The following is a 5786-nucleotide window of genomic DNA, read 5'->3' as shown; positions in this document are numbered from 1 at the left end:
TTATTCACTTTTATTCCTGTGTGTCTGTCTTTCTTTAGCAAGTGCTTCATCACATTCCCAACAAAACTGTAATCAAATCAACCAATAAAACAACAAGCCCATCAACAGAACTGTCTTGATTTTGATGCCGCAGCATTCCTCAGGTTCACAACAGTTAGTTGACACGAACTCAGTCCTGGTCGTCTATCCTGAGTCCTCCTCCTCCAGACTCACCCTATCCATTACCCATAATGCTGATGCCTGGATTCTGCACAATGAAGAAACTTACTTAACGTTGACGAGTCCCCCACTGTGAATTCCAGGTGGAGCCAGCCCTCAAACACAAATTACAGGTAAGATAAGCGTTTGGATGGGAGGTAGTATAATGGAGTATTTGGAGAGGCGAGAGAGTGACAGTGGTACTAGCAGCAAAGTCCTAGGGCTCTTGAATTAACAAACTCTGTGACAGGCATTTACTTAGGAAAACATTTGGCCTATTGCACGTGAACGTGTAGGCGTTATATTGCTCGCTTGCCTGTCTCAGGGGTGCTGTCTCTGGGGCTTCTAGGTTTTAGGGTTGTGTCAGCACCGCTACCACATTTCTAATGTTGATTGCTTTTGATTTGCAGAAAATCCACGCCGGGAAACTCCAGTTGTGGCCCTGCTGCAGAACGCGTTAGGACTCTGTGAATTCCAGGTGGAGCCAGCCCTCAAACACAAATTACAGGTAAGATAAGCGTTTGGATGGGAGGTAGTATAATGGAGTATTTGGAGAGGCGAGAGAGTGACAGTGGTACTAGCAGCAAAGTCCTAGGGCTCTTGAATTAACAAACTCTGTGACAGGCATTTACTTAGGAAAACATTTGGCCTATTGCACGTGAACGTGTAGGCGTTATATTGCTCGCTTGCCTGTCTCAGGGGTGCTGTCTCTGGGGCTTCTAGGTTTTAGGGTTGTGTCAGCACCGCTACCACATTTCTAATGTTGATTGCTTTTGATTTGCAGAAAATCCACGCCGGGAAACTCCAGTTGTGGCCCTGCTGCAGAACGCGTTAGGACTCTGTGAATTCCAGGTGGAGCCAGCCCTCAAACACAAATTACAGGTAAGATAAGCGTTTGGATGGGAGGTAGTATAATGGAGTATTTGGAGAGGCGAGAGAGTGACAGTGGTACTAGCAGCAAAGTCCTAGGGCTCTTGAATTAACAAACTCTGTGACAGGCATTTACTTAGGAAAACATTTGGCCTATTGCACGTGAACCAACACGATGACAGTGTTCAGTTAAATGAAATTACTGCAAAACCACCACCCACCCAGCTCAAAAGTAGTAAAAAAACAGGTATGCTCAGATAAAGTTTGAAAAAGTATATTTATATCCCTAACAAAATAATCTCCCGCAAGACCCTCCCTAACCCCAACAAATAAATAGTCCTCAAAAGTCCCCAAAAAACCCAACTCCCAATTCCCACCCCCCAAAAGTCTCAAAAACAGGGGCAAGGGACACTCTATGGATGCAAGCTGTTAAGTTTGGCCTCCAGGGCATCATGCTTTAGGGCCAGGGCATCATATTTTTCTTGGAGGATGGCTTGATCTAGGCGGAGGCCCTCCACCACATTCTGATATTTGGTCCATTTCTGGACCTCCGCCTCTAGGTCGGACACTCTGCGGAGTGCACGGCGCAAGCGACCTTTAACAGTGCTGCGAGGTGCAGCTTTTGCTGCTCGGCGGTGGCGTCTTCCGGCACGGCTCCGGTTTGCTGGAGCACTGTGCTTACCGGTAGAACGTGGGGTAACAGAGGAGGATGTAGATGTTGTTAGGTTTGATGCACTGGAGTGCGTGTCGTCCCCCTCTAGTTCCACCAGTCGCCGATATTCAGCAACAGTTGCTTCCAGCCTCCGTTGCCGGGCCAGTACAGCCAGCATACTCCTCGTTGGTTTGGAGGTTTTAGTATTGCCAACTACATGAAGAAAGAAAGACATAATCTGTAACCAATGCTCTTTAAGAATATGATTAACACAAAATGATTCAGCAGGAAGTTGTGTCACAGTACAACTAGCAACTAGCCAGGGCAGTACAAAACTATTCAGGCCAGTATCATGGGCGTCCGCAGGGAGGGGCGCTTGAATCACCATTTCCCTTCCCACAACTCACTTGTATCCTTGGTTTGGTGCTCTTTCATATGAAAGAGATCTGGCAGAAGTGAGTGATTTTTCCTCTGAGCCGTTAACCACACCAGCAACCGTATCATCTGCACCAGGCCCAGGCGATATGTCTGTTTCCCTCCCTCTCTCTCTCTCTCTCTCTCTCTCTCTCTCTCTGTCTCACTCTTTCTGTCTCCCTTTGTCTCCCTCTACCTCGCTGTCTCTCTCTCTCTGTCTCCCTCCCTCACCCTCCCTCTGGCTCCCTCCCTCTCTCTCTCCTTCTGTCTTCCTCTCTCTCTGTCTCTGCCTCCATCTGTCTGTCGGTCCCAGCCTGCTGTAATTACCATATTGTAATTTGTCACTGGGCCACCACTGAATACACATCATATCCTATCTAAGAGTCAGATAGTACCTCCATGATCCAGCTTACCTGTACTCGCCACCGCCACTGTCTCCTTCCTCACAGTCTGTACTTCTTGCTCTTGATCCGACTCCTCTAGCGCCGCCTCCTCCCCAGATTGACCCTCGGACTCCGAGTCACTGATGACCACCACATCTGAGCTGGCCCCGCCACCAGATGTTCCACCTACAAAGTAGATTTAAGAATGTTAGATTACACCACTCCACTAGTATTTGGTCTATGAATGAAAAAATGTGAAAACAACAGAAAAATTAATTGACTGTCTACTCTAGTCTAAAGTAAAAATGTCCCTCCTTCCAGGGAAAGCTGTTGTCTTGCTTCATTTTTTTTGTCACAATTGTTGAATGCTTGCTTAATTTTAACACACACTATTTTTCTCTGAACAGACAGAAACTGGACTTCTAAGGACAAGAGGAACATCAACTTCAAACCAGGTGAAAGCTCGGCTCGACCACAAGAAATGTGTACCAATCCAGTACTCATCAACTCAGCACCAAGCACTTTTCCATTTCCAACTAACTTTATTTTCATATATGTGTTTACTTAAACTTTTAATAAAGCTTTTAAACTTGAATTGACTCTGTGGTTTTTAGTCCTCCAGAGAGTCCAGACTAGAGTGACTGAGCGAAAAGTTTTGCAATTTTTGCAAGGAGGAGTCTGTGCTGCTGACACTACCAGGTTTATTTATACAGTGTGCCAAACACGCCACTCTGAAATATTATTACTCTGGTCTTTGCTGTCCATAGTTCGGTTTGTGGAGAATTGTCCCTGCAACAGTTGGATTATTGATTTTGCTCCTATCTAAACCCTATTTCGAAACAATTAAATTAGGAATGCTTGGACAACAATAGGTCCTCTATATTTAAATGAAAACTTACTGGGGCCAGCAAAGGAGCACTCGCCGCCCTGGCCTGCATCCTCCTCCTTTGGAGCCACTGCTGCATCAGATTTTTCGGTCCGCTTGCCCCTGGGCGGACCTGACGTACAACATGAAAGAAATAACAGAAAACATTGATGATTGCTGCTTGCCGATGTCCTTGTCAACCAAATCAAACATTTAGAAAGAACAAGAACCTACTATTTCATCCAAAAAGAGGGCTACAAAGGAAGGACTGCACCTGAGCCTCTACTCTAGGGGCAGATTTACAAGCCCCTTGCAGCTCTTTTGCTCCATTCTTGCGTCAATTTTGTGACGCAGCGCCACAAGAGAGGCGCCATGGTGTGGCGTATATTAACAACGTGACGCATATGGGAGATGCATCCCATTCTAAAACCCTGCGCCATTAGGGAGCATTCCATCGCAAGGGAGGGCGTTCCTGCGCAGGAACGCATGCTAAAAGTGGCTATGGGGAATATATAAAATTTCAATCAGTCATTTAGGACAATGATGCGTCACTGAAACCCTGCGCCTGCATGAAGCAGACTTACGGCTTGACGCAGCATTGCTGGAGCTGCGCCATCGTTGCAACGCAACTCCATCAAAGAGCCGCCTTTACGGCACCGATGCGTAACGCTTCGGTGACGTTTTGGGACCATGGTGTGCCGCATTGTAAATACGGCGCACCATGGGTGGTGCTGCCGTGCCACACACTTTGCAGGGATGCGCAGGTAATTGCTAATCTGACACTTACGGGCATACTTACGAGTTCTGAGCTGGACACCTCCAGATGTGCACCAGAACAAATACGTAACGCAAAACTAACCTTGCGTCACGGCAGATGCGCCGCTATTACAATGCGGCAAACCCTGGCGCAAGGGTAGGCAGATGCGTGACGCATCTCGTGACGAAATAGGGGCGCATCTCTAGAGTCGCGTCGCGGGCGCAATGCAACTATAGCAGTGCTCAGGGCTGCCCAATACTCTACATACCGCATCAGTCCTTACGCCTGCTTCAAGCAAGCAGGCATAAAGAATTGACATAGCAGCGTCGCGGAAGTGCCTGCGTTAAATCTTGTAGATTTCACGCAGGCACTTTTGCGAGGCACACATCTGCCTGACCGGCACCCCCCACCCCCCACTCCCCCCCTGCGTGGGAACGCACCCATTGAGGCGCAGGCCCAGGCATTCACGTGGCGCATCTCCTTAGATGCATCACGTTGTACATGACTCGCAGGGATGCGCCACGTTTACGTCGCTGTGCGTCAGGTAAGGCAGTGTAAACGTGGAACAAGGGGCTTGTAAATCTGCCCCTTTGTGTCTAGCATTACGCAGTTCTGTAAAATACACTCATACTCAGCCCAATTAAATGAACACAAAATAGATAACAAATAAGCAGTGGCACCGGCACAGAGAAGGAGAACAGTGCACCTGAAATGCACAGAAGATTTTGAAATATTAATGAAAAAATTGCTACTACTACTCACCAAGACCGGGGACCTCCACTCCCAGCACGTCTAGCAGGTCACGCTCTCGGTCAAGGATGTCGGTCCAGCGGTGGGTGACCTGATTGTAGGTGCGCTGGACCCCCGGGATCTTAAAAAGGGCCCGGCACACCTGCCCCCACCGCTTCCGTCGCTCCTGGCTGTTGGTGTAACCAGCAGCAATCCTGCCGCCTGCCGCGATGGTCCTGGGGAGACGGCGCTGCACGTAAAAAACAAGTGCGCCCACCTCCTCAGGGCTGAAAATCTCCCGGGGCACCACCATTTCCGCCCTCAATCGACCACACGGGAGCCGGGCACGGGCTGCGGTGCCCGTCTTGGGCAGCTTCACAGCTGTCTTGACCATGTTCTGGGCAGGTGTGAGCAGTAAAGAAGAGACAAAATGAAAAAGAATAAGAGTAGGGAAGAAGGAAAGTAAAAGTTTAAAAAAGTAGTTCAAAAGTAAACAAAAGTAGCCTAAAACACAAAAATATAGATCTAGAAAAATACAGGGATAGAAAATAAGTTAAATAGATCAAAAAAATATTAAAACAAGCAAAGGATGGCAGAGATATAGAGAGGATAGAAACACCATACCCAGACACATAGGAATGAATGAAAAACAAGATGGCGGCCCGATCACGTGCGCGTAAGTAAGTTCGCACGCGATTTCTCTCGCGAACTCGTGCGAACTTGTATTCGCAAGGCGCGAGTCGCGCGAGATTACACTTAGCGGGCGGAAACGGAAATACGTCACGCAAACAAAATGGCGGCGCCCATACTCAACCTTGAGGTAACTCGCACGAGTTCGCGGCCTCCACGGGCTAGTTCGCACTACGACGCGCCCCGCGAATAGGGCGAAATTACCGAAAAACGAGTTTTGCAAAAGCA

At 48.2% G+C, this 5786-nt stretch overlaps 1 long non-coding RNA gene across 1 annotated transcript; it reads left to right on the top strand.

The window, feature by feature from the left end:
- The first annotated feature begins 976 nt into the window (after window positions 1-976).
- On the top strand, window positions 977-3112 carry LOC144766731 (uncharacterized). The gene is made up of 2 exons (XR_013597902.1): window positions 977-1080; window positions 2925-3112. It is a non-coding gene; the product is annotated as an uncharacterized LOC144766731 (long non-coding RNA).
- Window positions 3113-5786: the final 2674 nt, after the last annotated feature.

Source organism: Lissotriton helveticus, chromosome 7 (genome assembly GCF_964261635.1).
Source record: "Lissotriton helveticus chromosome 7, aLisHel1.1, whole genome shotgun sequence".
Classification (NCBI taxonomy): Eukaryota; Metazoa; Chordata; class Amphibia; order Caudata; family Salamandridae; genus Lissotriton; species Lissotriton helveticus.
This window is presented reverse-complemented; position numbering and strand designations above follow the sequence as displayed.